The sequence below is a fragment of the Giraffa tippelskirchi genome, chromosome 14 (genome assembly GCF_054371585.1).
Source record: "Giraffa tippelskirchi isolate mGirTip1 chromosome 14, T2T-mGirTip1v1.2.pri, whole genome shotgun sequence".
Lineage (NCBI taxonomy): Eukaryota > Metazoa > Chordata > Mammalia > Artiodactyla > Giraffidae > Giraffa > Giraffa tippelskirchi.
The window spans coordinates 20,460,833-20,478,307 of record NC_137288.1 but is presented as its reverse complement, the minus strand read 5'-3'; the positions used below and the strand labels follow the sequence as shown (position 1 = coordinate 20,478,307).

Sequence of the window (17,475 nt, the reverse complement as noted above, 5' to 3'; positions counted from 1 at the left end):
AATACATTAAAAAGCTAATGATAATTGTTTTATAAAACACGGGACACCTGGCAGCCCCAGCCTCTGTGACCCTGAACCCCCAGGTGACAGACAAGCATTTGGCGATCACACAGGCAGAGCTTTCCAACTCTGGAAGCCTGCAGAGCGCTCACACAGCTCACCCACTTTCTTCCTTGAGAGGAAGACAGTTAAAAGGTGAGGCCATCACTAGGAGGAGTTTCTTCCCTGGACAAAGGCGGAAGTCCTCTTCTACTTCCTCCCCTGGCCCTGGAGGCACTTCCCATAATCCCACAGGGAAGCCGGCCCTTCCCATCATCCCCCGGGGAGGGGGTTCACGTCCTCTCCCCTTCCCCCACCCCACCCTTGCGCGGATAAGGCCTCCCTTGGGAGAAGGGAGGGGCGTGACGGTGAAGCCTCAGGTGAGTGGAGAAGGCTGGGACCACAGTTCCTCTGAGCTTCGTTCCTGGAGACAGAAGTTATCTTCTTGCTTTTCTTAAATATAAATGAGAGACCCCACCTCTACCTCCCCCACCCCCAACGAAAAGTAGTGAGGGAAACCCACTGGAAGGTTCAGCACTGAGGAGAGTGCCTTGTGCTTGTAGGGTTGGACCGCCCTGGGGGAGGAAATCATCCTGGAGGCCTCCTGAGGGTCTGCTTACCATCTTCCACACCTTTCTGACTCGTCTCCTAGGAGGGTCCAACTGCCTGGCAGTTGCCATGGCAACTGGCTCTTCCCTCCTTGAGGGTGCTGTGCTGTGCTAAGTCGTTCAGTCATGTCCAACTCTTTGCGACCCCATGGACTACAGTCTGCCAGGCTCCTCTGTTCATGGGATTCTCCAGGCAAGAATACTGGAGTGTGTTCCCATTTCCTTCTGCTGGGAATCTTTAAGAAAATTAGAGATACCGAGGGAACATTTCATGCAAAGATGAGCACAATAAAGGACAGAAATAGTATGGACCTAACAGAAGCAGAAGCTATTAAGAAGAGGTGGCAAGAATACACAGAAGAAATATACAAAAAAGATTTTCATGACCCAGATAGCCCCGCTGGTGTGATCACTCACCTAGAGCCAGACATCCTGGAATGTGAAGTCAAGTGGGCCTTAGGAAGCATCACTACGAACAAAGCTAGTGGAGGTGATGGAATTCCAGTTGAGCTATTTCAAATCCTAAAAGATGATGCTGTGAAAGTGTTGCACTCAATATTCTGACAAATTTGGAAAACTCAGCAGTGGCCAAAGGACTGGAAATGGTCCGTTTTCATTCCAATCCCAAAGAAAGGCAATGCCAAAGAATGTTCAAACTACAGCACAGTTGCATTCATCTCACACACTAGCAAAGTAATGCTCAAAATTCTCCATGACAGGCTTCAACAGTACGTGAACTGTGAACTACCAGATGTTCAAGCTGGGTTGCGAAAAGACAGAGGAACCAGAAATCAGATGACACCACCCAGGAAGTGAAGAAGAACTAAAGAGCCGCTTGATGAAAGTGAAAGAGGAGAGTGAAAAAGTTGGCTTAAAACTCAACATCCAGAAAACTAAGATCATGACATCTGGTCCCATCACTTCATGGCAAATAGATGGGGAAACAATGGAAAGAGTGAGAGGCTTTATTTTGGGGGGCTCCAAAATCACTGCATATGGTGATTGCAGCCATGAAATTAAAAGACACTTGCTCCTTGGAAGAAAAGTTATGACCAACCTAGACAGCATATTAAAAAGCAGAGACATTACTTTGCCAACAAAGGCCCGTCTAGTCAAAGCTATGGGTTTTCAGGTAGTCACGTATGGATGTGAGAGTTGGACTATAAAGAAAGCTGAGCACAAAGAATTGATGTTTTTGAACTGTGGTGCTGGACTTCAAGGAGATCCAACCAGTCAATCCTAAAGGAAATCAATCCTGAATATTCATTGGAAGGACTGATGCTGAAGCTGAAACTCCAATACTTTGGCCACCTGATACAAAGAGTGGACTCATTGGAAAAGCTCCTGATGCTGGGAAAGATTGAAGGCAGGAGGAGAATGGGATGACAGAGGGTGAGATGGTTGGATGGCATCTCCGACGTGATGGACATGAGTTTGAGTAAGCTCTGGGAGTTGGTGATGGACAGGGGGGCCTGGGTGCTACAGTCCATGGTGTCGCAAAGTGTCAGACACAACTGAGTGACTGAACAGAACAGACAAAACAGAAAACATGGACATTGTATGTCTTCCCTACTGTTTTGGTTGTGGGTAAATACCTTGAGCCAACAGACATTTCACAAATTCTGTACTGTTAGACCCATACACTGAGCCACAAAAATTCAGATACCAAAATTATTCATTCAGTCATTGTCTATCAGCAGAGTTTTCTCACCCCCAGCATTGGCATGTCTCATTCAACCCCTACATTTTGAAGACTTGAAGGGAATTCCTCATCGACACTGTTTGTAATCAGATCTAATCAGGGAAAGGCTACTCAGAATACTAGTTAATGTCATTTATAAGACAAATATTGTCTTCAATATCAATCTTAGGTGCCTTAAACCCAAATGAAACAAACAGATAGTTGAGGATTGAAGAGAAGATTAGTAGTGGGGAAGCTGCTCTGAATGTCCTTCTGAAAGCGTTTTAGCTCATTGCTATGAACTGTGGTTTCTTAATGTATCTTTGTTGGGAAATGATCAGACACAGACAGCAGATACCAGAATTTTATTCAAAGATTATTGTGGGTTTTTTAGGCACAAAAACAAAAAAGGAGTTAAGATACGATTTCCACATTTTCCAGAACATTAGGTCCACATCCTTAAGGATGAAACTGAGGACATTTCAGGTAGCTTTGATGTTAAAAGAAAATGTCTTACAGGAGATTGTGTTAAAGTTAAAATTAATCTAAATGGAAGAACGTCCTGAAAAATATATTTGCAATGTCTCTAATATATCAGAGACTATCATTCCAAGTTTGAAACATGTTAATAATGTATTTTTCAGGGATTTTTCTATTATACAGATTTATTGGGATTTTTCTCACTATATAAATGTGCCCATTGCCTATAAGTAATAGATATGACCCTATAGCATTGAATTCTGTCAGTCAAAAAATTGTGATTATCAACAGTTTCCCATCGTTAACATCGTAAATGTGAGAGAAGCTCTATCCTATGTAAGATGGATCGTAAGCCAGTGTCTGAGGAAAGGAGCCTCCTATATTATTCAGTGTGAAATTATTCTACTCTTTATATTTTACTCTTTCTACCCAAGTTCACCAAAGTCTTTACATTTGTTCCGTAAATCTGAAAGGAAACAAAATGTTGTGGTTTTCTGTTTCTGCATTATGAATCTTCCGAAACTTATTTAATTGAAGATTGAGCTTCTTGTTAGCAAGTTTTTATTGATGTTTAGACATCTTAGTTTGACTGTTATTGAAAGTTAGTGGCCAAGCCATTTGGGGATGACTCCCTTCATGGAGGCATTTATCTCGTATCTAGTTATTCTCCAGGAGTGATTCTCAGCCTTGGCTCTACATCAAAATCCACCCAGCTTTTAACGGTCCCAAAGCCCAAGGCTGGCTCTGGTTCAGAAGCTTTGGGGAGAGAGATCCAGGCAGTGGTATTTTTGAAAGCTCTCCGAATCCAAACTGCAGCCAAGACAAAGAACCACTGCTCTCCACCAGTTCTTCCAAATCTGTATTGGCTAAACTTCTTACACCTGAAATGCAATCTGCTTTATCCCTTGGCACCAGAACACAAGACTGACATTTTAGAAGATATTTATGTAAATCACAAGCTAATATGCCATCAATTTGTCATGAGACTGCACAGAAATTACTCCAAACCAAACCTGATAGACCTCTTACTCTGCTAATACTTACTAAAATGCAGTGACATTAAAAAAAAAGGTCAAACAAAATGTATTTTTACTATATTTTCTTCTGTAAGCTGGGCTTCCCAGGTGGCACTAGTGGTAAAGAACCCACCTGCCAATGCAGGAGACACAAGAGACTTGGGTTTGATCCCTGGATCAGTAAGATCCCCTGGAGGAGGGCATGGCAACCCACTTCAGTATTCTTGCCTGGAGAATCCCATGGACAGAGGACCCTGGTGGGCTACAGTCCATGGAGTCACAGCAACTTGGCACACATACACTTCTGTAAGGACGGGATGATTTCTATACTACAGTGTAGAAAGTAAAAACACTAACAGTTCCTAATATTTTCAAACATTAAAATACTGTGAACCGAGGCATGGTTCTATAGACAGGACACTAAGTGTGTGAACTTTACAGAACCTTTGGTTTCCAAAGCACCAGAGTAACCAAATAAAATTTGTCTTTAAAGAAATAAATCTATGGAAATATCTATAAAAAAATGTGGTGCACCTTATTCACTTTGGTAATGTACATATCACTTATTTTTGCAAATGCAAAGTAACATATAATTCTATCCCACTTTAAATTTATAATAAGTCAAATTTATAAACACAAAATTATAAATTTGAAGCTTTTGAACTGTGATGCTGGAGAAGACTCTTGAGAGTCCCTTGGACTGCAAGGAGATCAAACCAATCATCCTGAAGGAGATCAACCCTGAATATTTATTGGAAGGACTGGAGCTGAAGCTGAAGGTCCAATACTTTGGACACCTGATGCGAAGAGCCGACTCATTGGAAAAGACCGCGATGCTGGCTAAGATAGAGGACAAGGGGAGAAGGGGATGACAGAGGATGAGATGGTTGGATAGCATCAGTGACTCAATGGACGTGAGTCTGAGAAAGCTTCATGAGACAGTGAAGGACAGGGAAGCCTGGCGTGCTGCAGTTCATGGGGTCACAAAGAGCCAGACACGACTTAGTTACTGAACAATAATAAATTTAGGAATTAGGGCAGACTGATACTGATGTTTTTCTTTTGGTAAACAAATATGGGAGGTAGAAAACTTAGGGGCTGGGCACCCCCTGTGGAGGTCAAGGCCTGTGAAAGTCCAGACTCATCCACTTGCTGACTGTGGAAAATTGGGCAAGTTGTTCAGTATCTCAGGCCTTGTTCTCCAAGAAATGGGAATAATAATAAGCTGCACCTGCCTCATACCCATTCTTCAAGCAGAACAGTGCATGTGAAATGCTTGAAACAGCACATCGCAATTACATAGCTTCCAAGTGATATTATTTAATTTGCTTGCCATCCAATCTGATGTTCTTTTGGGGAAGGATGCTTTTTATAGCTAATATCTACTTATGTCAACTCCCTTTGGTTAAAAGGCCACCAATTAATTTTGCAAATGTAGCTGATGGCATTTGCTAAAAAAAGACAAATTTTGTCACAAGATTTTTAAAAATTTAAAATTAATGAACCTTAAATAGATCATTACTCCAAAGAAGAATCAGCGTATCCTAATGGTTTTGCTTGTATAATTTACTCGGACAGCCTCAGCCAGAGTTCTGAAAGCACCATAATCCTTAGCTTTTGTCAATAGCAAAATTTTCAATGGTAAGACTAGATTAATAAGAACTTGTATTTCCTCATGTTGTAAGGATTAAATAAGATACTTCATGTAAAGCACTGAGAATACCATCTGCATACATACAATTGAAAATTAATGTTTTAGCATTGTGCTGTGTGTACTGTGCTTAGTTGCTCAGTGGTGTCCGACTCTGCAACCTCATGGACTGCAGCTGCCAGGCTACTCTGTCCATGGAATTTCCTAGGCAAGAATCCTGGAGCTGTTTTCTACTCCAGGGGATCTTCTCAACCCAGGGATTGAACCCAGGTCTCCTGCATTGCAGGGAGATTCTTTACCATCTGAGCCACCAGGGAAGCCCCAAAAGGCCATTACCAGAAGCCTTCACATGACACCTCATTGAAGGAATGAGGACTCATCTCTATTTCTAACCTGCCACCAGAAAAGAAAAGTGCTTCAAGATAATTGCACTAGAACAATGATGAACGAACTCTGAAGGCATCAATTGACACACCTGCCCCCAAGTTGCGTGAGACCAGTGGTCACCTTAAACACTTGGGCTCTGTTCCCAGAGAGATGGGCAGATGTACTCAGGATCTGAAATAGAGTTCCCTTACATTCCCAAGACAAGTTAGTACTTCTGAGTAGTAATGCAGTACTGAGTATACTGTATGTGCTTAATAAGTGGCTACCTGTATTCCTACAAATTCTATGAAAATACTGTCTGCTAGCTTAGGACAACAAAAAATAAGTGAAACTACTTAAAAGAATGAAGAATCTTGTTCAACATCATTTAAGACTGAAGCAGAACAAAAGATTAGCTGAAAACCAGATTCTAAACATCTCATAGTTCACATTTTTAAGGCATCTAATTTAAGAGACATTTAGCTTCTAAATGACTTATGTTGAACTACACATAAAATTATATTCATGCAATATACTTTTTCATGAATACTAATCCCTAGACATTGTTTGCACATTTTAAAAAGAACAAAACAGTCAAGGTTTAAAGGGAGTGAGATGGCTTTATTCTTGTTGATCTAGTCTCTGCCAAGCATTAGATAATCTAATGGAAGTGTCTTTGAGAAATAAACTTTGTAGTAAGCTTTCCTTACTGTGTTCTATCAGCAAAACCTTAGAATGATCCACCTGCTAACTGAACCGCCATGCTTCGTGGAGAGCAATAAATAATAAAATTCTTATCCCTATAAATAAACAGCATGGTCACCCCATTACCTTTCATCCACAGACTCACCAAAATGATCAACAGAACTGCCTACATTTGCATTTATCAAGAACATCCCATCCTGTTAAACTAGTCAAAATATAAAAATCAACCTCAAAAAAACCAAGATTCTTTATACACATGATTCATGAATAATCAGTTCGGTTCAGTTGCTCAGTGATGTCCAACTCTTTGCAACCCCATGGACTGCAGTTCGCCAGGATCCCCTGCGCATTACCAACTCCTAGAGGTTGCTGAAACTCATGTCCATTGATTCGGTGATGCCATCCAACTGTCTCATCCTCTGTCATCCCCTTCTCCTCCTGCCTTCAATCTTTCCCAGCATCAGGGACTTTTCCAATGAGTCAGTTCTTCACATCAGGTGGCCAAAGTATTGCAGCTTCAGCTTCAGCATCAGTCATTCCAATGAATATTCAGGACTGATTTCACTTAGGATGGACTGGTTGGATCTCCTTGCAGTCCAAGGGACTCTCAAGAGTCCTCTCCAACACCACAGTTCAAAAGCATCAGTTCTTTGCTACTCAGCTTTCTTTATAGTCCAACTCTCACATCCATACATGACTACTGGAAAAACCATAGCTTTGTCGACAAAATAATGTCTCTACTTCTTAATGTGCTGTCTAAGCTAGTGGAGGTGATGGAATTCCAGTTGAGCTATTCCAAATTCTGAAAGATGATGCTGTGAAAGTGCTGCACTCAATATGCCAGCAAATATGGAAAACTCAGCAGTGACCACAGGACTGGAAAAGGTCAGTTTTCATTCCAATCCCAAAGAAAGGCAATGCCAAAGAATGCTCAAACTACTGCACAATTGCACTCATCTCACATGCTAGTAAAGTAATGCTCCAAATTCTCCATGCCAGGCTTCAGCAATACATGAACTGTGAACTTCCAGATGTTCATGCCAAAGAATGCTCAAACTACTGCACAGTTGCACTCATCTCACATGCTAGTAAAGTAATGCTCAAAATTCTCCAAGCCAGGCTTCAGCAATATGTGAACTGTGAACTTCCAGATGTTCAAGCTGGCTTTAGAAAAGGCAGAGGAACCAGAGATCAAATTGCCAACATCGCTGGATCATCAAAAAAGCAAGAGAGTTCCAGAAAAACATCTATTTCTGCTTTATTGACTATGCCAAAGCCTTTGACTGTGTGGATCACAATAAACTGTGGAAAATCCTGAAAGAGATGGGAATCCCAGACCACCTGACCTGCCTCTTGAGAAACCTGTATGCAGGTCAGGAAGCAACAGTTAGAACTGGACATGAAACAACAGACTGGTTCCAAATAGGAAAAGGAGTACATCAAAGCTGTATATTGTCACCCTGCTTATTTAACTTGTATGCAGAGTACATCATGAGAAATGCTGGGCTGGAAGAAGCACAAGCTGGAATCAAGATTGCCGAGAGAAATATCAATAACCTCAGATATGCAGATGACACCACCCTTATGGCAGAAAGTGAAGAGGAACTAAAAGGCCTCTTGATGAAAGTGAAAGAGGAGAGTGAAAAAGTTGGCTTAAAGCTCAACATTCAGAAAACTACGATCATGGCATCTGGTCCCATCACTTCATGGGAAATAGATGGAGAAACAGTGGAAACAGTGTTATTTTGGGGGGCTCCAAAATCACTGCAGATGGTAATTGCAGCCATGAAATTAAAAGACGCTTATTTTATGACCAACCTAGATAGCATATTAAAAAGCAGAGACATTACTTTGCCCACAAAAGTCCATCTAGTCAAGGCTATGGTTTTTCCAGTAGTCATGTATGGAAGTGAGAGTTGGACTGTGAAGAAAGGTGAGCACTGAAGAATTGATGCTTTTGAACTGTGGTGTGGGAGAAGACTCTTGAGAGTCCCTTGGACTGCAAGGAGATCCAACCAGTCCATCCTAAAGGAAATCAGTCTTGGGTGTTCATTGGAAGGACTGATGTTGAAGCTGAACTCCAATACTTTGGCCACCTGATGCAAAGAGTTGACTCACTGGTAAAGACCCTGATGCTGGGAAGGATTGGGGGCAGGAGGAGAAGGGGACGACAGAGGATGAGATGGCTGGATGGCATCACTGACTTGATGGACATGAGTTTTGGTAAACTCTGGGCGTTGGTGATGGACAGGGAGGCCTGGCGTGCTACTATTCATGGGGTAGCAAAGAGTTGGACACGACTCAGTGACTGAACTGAACTGAACTAAGTTTGTCATGAATAATACACACACATACTTGGAGTATGTGCTGGTTCTATACAAGGAATAAGGTTTCATTCCTAAGAAAGAATTCTATTGATTTTAAAGGGTAAACTATTTGTTCTGTATGTTTGTTGACATATTTGGAGGCACAAAACTTTTTTCCTAAATTTTTAGAAAAGGAGGTTCTGAGATGCTTAAATATATCAATAGAATCATGTCATGTGTATCTGTAAGACACAGAACTTTCTATCAGTGAGTTTTCATTTTTGTAGTAAACTTTTTAAATATTTTCAAAATGTGTGCTTTGGAATCTATGGAGTTATATAAGCATTGCTCTTCTTACTTGACGTATGCCAGCATTTAATCCTAAAGCAAACTTGTGACATGGGTGTTATTAATATCCTGATTTTATTCATAAAAAGAATGAAGCTGGGAGAGTTTAATACCCTGCATAGGAAAGTCTGTATGGGTTTGATCTCAGAATGCCCAGCCAGAGCACAGGCTTATCATTATACCCAATTGTCCTTGAGCAAGATGAATTTGCTAAATTTCCCTGATGAAATTGTTCCAAAAGCACAGTGCTTTTAATAGCTACACTAATATACACTTTTCCATTTGGATACATTATAAAATGAAAAAGTCCATGGCTTTGATTTATTATTGAAATATATTGATAGCCCATTTCTAAAAGCTGTTGGAAAAAAAAGTACCAAAACTGTAATTAGTAAGAGAAAAAGATGCTTTTGGGGATGTGAAGTTAATTATCCACATAAAGCTTTTTTTCCATTTGATAGGTAATTAGGATATACTTAGTACAGGTACAACATCGATTTTCTTTGTTACGTATAATTAATATTCTCATGGTGTATTCTTTCTTAAATCAAAAATTCTTACATTGAATAAGAAAACTTTATTTTAGACCACAAAGTGCTTCAAGAAGCAAGTACATAGAAAGAAAAGGGTACAGGTATTTGTCTGTGAGTCATTAGGTCTGTGGAGAAAAACAAGAATTTGCCTTTTAACAAGACCCAAATGACGTCAGTACTGCTGGTCTGGGAATCAGACCTTGGGAACCATGTAATCCCATGGCAACAGATGAACACAGGAATCTCAGTGACCTCATGGAAAACCAGGCTTACTTCTCATTCATGTAAACTCAGTTCGTCAGGAGGGACTCGTCGTGTTAGAACTCTGCCCTCAGAATTGTGGCTTCTAAGGTCACTGTGGTCAGAGTGTCAGGGTCCAGAGAGGGAGATGGTTTTAAGGACAAGGCTAGGGGGCTTGGACATTTCCACCCATATATTATTGACCAGAATGTAGACATGGCCTAGGCTAACCGCTAGGGACTTTGGGACACGTGGTCCTGCTCTGCACTGGGAAGTAAGTGCATGGGGTGCAATGGACACCACAGTGTCTACCTGAGGATTAATCATCCATCAGATCGGCCTCAGAGGCTGAAATGACCATCCCTCAGTGGTAACTGTCATTGTCAGGCCGCCCTTACGTTCAGAGGAGTTCATGCAAGAGCTGTAGTATCATTACCTGTGTATGTGCTCCGTTGCTAAGTTGTGTCCAGTTCTTGTGACACCATGGATTGTAGTCCCCCAGTTTCTTCTGTCCTTTTCGATTTCCCAGGTAAGAATACTGGAGTGGGTTTCCATGTCCTTCTCCAGGGGTTCTTCCTGATCCAGGGATCAACGCTGGGTCTTTCGCATTGGCAGGCGGATTCTTTACCTCCTGAGCCACTGGGGAAGCAATCTATATAACAGGTGTTCAGTAAACGTCTGTTGGTTCAATAGTCTATATATTAGCCAATCATTAAGACCAAAAAGTGTCAATATTTTTAATTCTGTGCCATAGATACCATCTGTAAACTTATAACAGCTAATGCTTTTTTCATATTTACAACCCACTGCTGAGCAATTTTCATGTATAATCTCATTTAATTTTTATGAAATCTGTGTAGAATAAGTTCAAATCTTGTAACTAAGATTTGTGAAGCCTAGAATGAAATCCCTCTTGTCCATAAAAGGTTCAGGAACATCCTGGCAGGAAATGTCAAACAAAAGAGCTATTGTTCCTCAGCAGAGTTAATCAATAAACTAATTAACATACATTTTGTGTAATTAACTTACATTGTGTGTAAGATTCTCAGATTACTAATGAGTTAGTATGTCCTGCATGTCCAGTAGGTGTTTCTCTTTATATAACTTCTCCACTAGAAGTTCATGCAGCCTTGAACATCTCGTAGAGATCACTGCTTACTCTCTCATACATTAATTCAGTTCAGTTGCTCAGTCGTGTCTGACTTTGCGACCCCATGGACTGAGCACACCAGGACTCCCTGTCCATCACCAACTCTAGGAGCTTGCTGAAACTCATGTCCATCGAGTCGGTGATGCCATCCAACCATCTCATCCTCTGTTGTCCCCTTCTCCTCCTGCCTTCAGTCTTTCCTAGCATCAGGGTCTTTTTCAATAAGTCAGTTCTTCACATCAGGTGGCCAAAGTATTGGAGCTTCAGCTTCAGCATTAGTCCTTCCAATGAATACTCAGGACTTATTTCTTTTAGTCCTCTCATGCATAGTGGAAAATATATCATATGAAATAATTTACGAAGAAGGAAGTATTTAAAAACCCTGAATAACTGGTATGTCCTTTAATTTTTCATAAGTGGAGTACATAGTGACTAATATTTCAGAGAGCACTAGTTATTGCCAGCAGGAACAAAGAAATCTCTATTTATTGGTGCCCAGTAGGAACATTAATAAAGCATAGACTTGCATAGCAAATTTCTGGTAACATTGCTTCCCTTCCTCTTGGTTTTATATACTGACATCTGATACTCCTTCCATTTCTACATACATGCATCCAACACACACACACACACATACACACATCTGTGGACCAAAATATATATAGAATTAGAAAATAAAAAAATTTATAGTTTCAAGATAAGCAACTTGAAGGATAATTACTTCCTTTCTCATGTATATTAGTAGTAATCATGCAGTTACTAAGAATTTATGCATTTATCTTGGTTTAAATTCTGGTGCTGGAGGAGACTCTTGAGAATCTGTTTGACAGCATGAGATCAAACCAGTCAATCCTAAAGGAAATCAACCCTGCTTATTCATTGGAAGGACTGATGCTGAAGCTGAAGCTCCAATACTTTGGCCACCTGATGTGAAGAGCCAACTCACTGGAAAAGATCCAGATGCTGGGAAAGATCAAAGGCAATAGGAGAAGGGGGCTGCAGAGGATGAGATACTTACATAGCAGCACAGACCCAACGTACATGAATTTGAGCAAAGTCCAGGAAATAGTGGACAGAGAGCCTGGCGGGCTGCAGTCCCTGGGCTCCCAGAGTCAGACACGACTTAGTGACTGACCAACAACTTGGTTTAAAAACTAGAACATTCATTGTCAAAACATGAGAACTTTATTGACTATATTTAATTAACAGAAAAAAAAAAACCATTTTTGTTATTTTTCTGCATGTATTCAGCCTCAAAATGTACTTACCTATTTTCCTGATAATGCAGTTAGGTGCTCCTGAGAACTCAATAGTGACTACATCCACATGCAACAGAACTGTATTCGTTTATTAGTTTAGTTCCATATCTCATTTTATTTGCAAGAAGTTCAGTTCAGTTCAGTGGCTTAGTCACGTCTGACTCTTTGTGACTCCATGAACCACAGCATGCCAGGCTTCCCTGTCCATCTCCAACTCCCTGAGTGCACCCAAACCCATGTCCATCGAGTCGATGATGCCATCCAGCCATCTCATCTTCTGTCATCCCCTTCTCCTCCTGCCCTCAATCTTTCCCAGCATCAGGGTCTTTTCCAATGAGTCAACTCTTCGCATCAGGTGGCCAAAGTATTGGAGTTTCAGCTTCAACATTAGTCCTTCCAATGAACACCCAGGACTCATCTCCTTTAGGATGGACTGGTTGGATCTCCTTGCAGTCCAAGGGACTCTCAAGAGTCTTCTCCAACACCACAGTTCAAAAGCATCAATTCTTCAGTGCTCAGCTTTCTTTAAAGTCCAACTCTCACATCCATACATGACCACTGGAAAAACAATAGCCTTGACCAAATGGACCTTTATTGGCAAAGTAATGTCTCTGCTTTTTAATATGCTATCTAGGTTGGTCATAATTTTCCTTCCAAGGAATAAACATCTTTTAATTTCATGGCTGCAATCACCATCTGCAGTGATTTTGGAGCCCAGAAAACTAATGTCAGCCACTGTTTCCCCATCTATCTGCCATGAAGTGATGGGACCGGATGCCATGATCTTAGTTTTCTGCATGTTGAGCTTTAAGCCAACTTTTTCACTCTCCTCTTTCACTTTCATCAAGAGGCTCTTTAGTTCTTCACTTTCTGCCATAAGGGTGGTGTCATCTGCATATCTGAGGTTATTGATATTTCTCTCGGCAATCTTGATTCCAGCTTGTGCTTCTTCCAGCCCAGCGTTTCTCATGATGTACTCTGCAGATAAGTTAAATAAGCAGGGTGACAATATACAGCCTTGACGTACTCTTTTTCCTATTTGGAACCAGTCTGTTGTTCCATGTCCAGTTCTAACTGTTGCTTCCTGACCTGCATACAGGTTTCTCAAGAGGCAGGTCAGGTGGTCTGGTATTCCCATCTCTTTCAGGATTTTCCACAGTTTATTGTGATCCACACAGTCAAAGGCTTTAGCAGAGTCAATAAAGCAGAAATAGATGTTCTGCAACGCTCTTGCTTTTTCGATGATCCATCAGATGTTGGCAATTTGATCTCTGGTTCCTCTGCCTTGTCTAAAACCAGCTTGAACATCTGGAAGTTCACGGTTCACATATTGCTGAAGCCTGGCATGGAGAATTTGGAGCATTACTTTACTAGCATGTGAGATGAGTGCAATTGTGCAGTAGTTTGAGCATTCTTTGGCATTGCCTTTCTTTGGGATTGGAAAGAAAACTGACTTTTTCCAGTCCTGTGGTCACTGCTGAGTTTTCTATATTTGCTGGCATATTGAGTACAGCACTTTCACAGCATCATCTTTCAGAATTTGGAATAGCTCAACTGGAATTCCATCACCTCCACTAGCTTTGTTCATAGTGATGCTTCCTAACGCCCACTTGACTTCACATTCCAGGATGTCTGGCTCTAGGTGAGTGATCACACCATCGTGGTTGTCTGGGGCATGAAGAACTTTTTTGTACAGTTCTTCTGTGTATTCTTGCCACCTCTTCTTAACATCTTCTGCTTCTGTTAGGTCCCTACCATTTCTGTCCTTTATTGAGCCCATCTTTGCATGAAATGTTCCCTTGGTATCTCTAATTTGCTTGAAAAAATCTCTAGTCTTTCCCATTCTATTGTTTTCCTCTATTTCTTTGCATTGATCACTGAGGAAGGCATTCTTGTCTCTCCTTGCTATTCTTTGGAACTCTGCATTCAAATGGGTATGTATTTCCTTTTGCTTTTCGCTTCTCTTCTTTTCACAGCTATTTGTAAGGCCTCCTCAGACAGCTATTTTGCTTTTTTGCATTTCTTTTTCTTGGGGATGGTCTTGATTCCTGTCTCCTGTACAATGTTACGAACCTCCACCCATAGTTCATCAGGTATTCTGTCTATTAGATCTAGTCCTTTAAATCTATTTCTCACTTCTACTGTATAATCATAAGGGATTTGATTTAGGTCATACCCGAATGGTCTAGTGGTGAATTTGCAAGAAAGTTTGGCTGAATTGTAGGTATGAAACAAATGTTTCGTTGTTCTCAAATTCCAGCTGCACGCTCTATAAACTTGTCTGCTGGTTTACCTTTGTGTCTGGCACTCTGTGATTGCAGACATGCTTGTTCTTCCTATCCATCATGATTCCAAGGAAAGGAAGTAATGGTGGCAGTGGTCCTGAGATCAATGCTGTGAAACGAAAAGGGGCTATTGTTTTCCCATTTCTTTAGGGTAAGCAGAGTATTTTAAGAAATTTCCTTATTTCACAGCACCTCACAAGGTGAATGTAACTGCAGGATCAGAAATCAGACATCTAACTTCAGTTCACTCACGATTCAGAGTCATACACTTGTGTACACGAACTGCTTCCAGAGCACCTAACTTCTGTAATCTTTTAAGTTGAAAGGAGCTGGCTATCAAGGCACACCAGACACCAGACACACTTAGAAACCAAAAAGATGGGGAAGGAAAGTCACGAACAAAGAGGGAGCTTCAATCATTGGCAGAGTCTCTAGAAGCTAAATAAATTGTGGGCATGGGATCTTCAGCTCAACCAGCATATAGATGTGATCTGTAACAGGTTCTCATCTTAAATATTAATACTGTATACCAAATGCACTCCTTGAGAAAGGAATGGAAATCCACTCCAATATTCTTGCCTGGAGAATCCCATGGGCAGAGGAGCCTGGTCGGCTACAGTCTATGGGGTTGCAAAGAGTCAGACATGACTGAGCAACTGACACTTTCAATTTCACTTTCACATATATAAAATTGTATTTATTAATTAATTTATTTATTTTTGGCTGTGCTGGATCTTCACTGCTGCTCAGGCTTCCTTCCAGTTGCAGAGAGAGGGGGTTACTCTTTGTGGCAGTGTGGAGACTTCTCACTGTGGTGGCCACTCTTGTTTCGGAGCATGGGCTCCAGGGCTCATGAGCTCAGTACCTGTGGCTTCCGGGCCCTAGAGCACAGGCTCAGGAGTTCTAGCCCATGGGTTTAGTTGCTCCACAGCATGTGGGATCTTCTTGGACCAGGGATTGAACATATGTCTCCTACATTGGCAGGCAGACTCTTTACCTCTGAGCTATCAGTGAAGCCCCACAAATGCACTCTTAACTACTTGGAGACATACTGCACTTCAGACTTTGAAACAAACCTACCTACTTGAAATTAGTGTGTGTGGATTCCCAAACATCAAGTACAATTTAAATTCCAATATCATAAAGTATTGCTTTGAACAATTTTATTCATAGACATGAAGAGTGTATATACTGATAACAATGTCTCTGGATTTCTAGTCTATGTCTTACAATTACTTGATGACTTTGTGCATGGTATTAAAGGACTCTAACTTTTACCTGAAAAAGATGTTTTGTGTTGAACAATGTTCCCTCAAAATTCATACTGGCATATCTCACAATGTGACTTTAGTTGGGGGGGGGCAGTGTTAGTTGCTCAGTCATGCTTAATTTTTTGTGACCCCCATGGACTGTGGGCCACCAGGCTCCTCTGTCCATGGAATTCTCCAGGCAAGAATACTGGAGTGGGCTGCCATTCCTTTCTCCAGGGGATCTTCCAGACCCAGGAATTGAACCCAGCTCTCCCACATTGCAGGCATACTCTTTACTGTCTCAGCCACCGGGGAAGCCCTTTAGTTGAAGAAAGAGCCTTTAAAGACGTAATTAAGGTTAAGTAATGTAACATGGATCAACCCTAATCCAGTATGACTGGTGTCCTTATGAAGAGAGAGAAGAAGGGTAGGGGGTGGGAGAGGGAGATTTTAATGAACTTGGCTCATTCGACTTTGAGGACTGGCAAGCTGCAAGACTGGAAATTCAGGTAAGTGTTGATCTTACAGTCCTGAGACCAATATATGAAGGGCAGACCAGCATGCTGGAAATTCAGACAGGGTTTCTAGGTTGTAGTATTGAGGGAGATTTTCCTTCCTCTTTAGGAAACCTGTTTTTACTCTTCAGGCCTTAAACTGATTGAACAAGTCCCACCCAGGTAGGAGGTGATCAGCTTCACTTAAAATCAACCAGTTGTAATTGTTACAATCAGTTAATGTTAAATGTTCTCTTATATAAACAATAATTAATTACAAGGACCATGGGCAGAATACCACTCTCTTATTCCAAAGACAACTGACTGATCCTCTAAGGTGTTTAGATGTCAACATAAAACCATTTGACTTGATTTGAAAATCAGAGCCACTTGTTAGGCTGATATGCTTGAGAAAATCATTGAGGCTTCTCAAAGACATATTGTAATGTTGTGCTGTGCTAAGTCGCTTCAGTCACGTCTGACTCTGTGACCCCATGGACTGTAGCCCACCAGACTCCTCTGTTCATGGGATTCTCCAGGCAAGAATACTGGAATGGGTTGCTGTTTTCTCCTCCAGGGGATCTTCCTGACCCGGGGATTGAACCCAGGTCTTCTACGTCTCCTGCATTGGCAGATGGGTTCTTTACCACTAGGGCCACCTGGGAAGCCTCTATTGAGTACCTTTTCCATTATAAAAAGGAATTAGTCAAATCCCTCTGCCGAAGAAGCAAAAGAGCTAGTAATTAACCTAGATAAGCTCTAAATAGCCTCTAAATATACGAAAAAGACATAATCAAAACCAAAAGGAGCATTCTACTTTGCAAATCTTCAAGAAGAGATAACCTCTCTGGCATGTCCTGGAGAGTAATTAAACAATGTATCACTACATTTAATTTCCAAAGGAAAATTAATTCCTTTTCAAAAACTAAAAAGGACTACACATTGAATAAGAGCAAATTCTGAATCAAGAATATACATTAATTATAACTACATAAATTATTTTATCACCTTATCCAGGCAATCTTTGAAATATGAGTATAATTTACCATGATCATTCACATCAC

The 17,475-nt window shown here is 41.1% G+C and overlaps 1 long non-coding RNA gene across 1 annotated transcript in view; it reads left to right on the top strand.

The window, feature by feature from the left end:
- Window positions 1–301: 301 nt before the first annotated feature.
- The window catches only part of LOC145534643 (uncharacterized), a 28,221-nt gene continuing 11,047 nt past the window's right edge, over window positions 302–17,475 (top strand). Inside the window, exon 1 of the long non-coding RNA XR_014074826.1 lies at window positions 302–419. This is a non-coding gene — a long non-coding RNA (uncharacterized LOC145534643). The remainder of the gene's footprint in view (window positions 420–17,475) is intronic.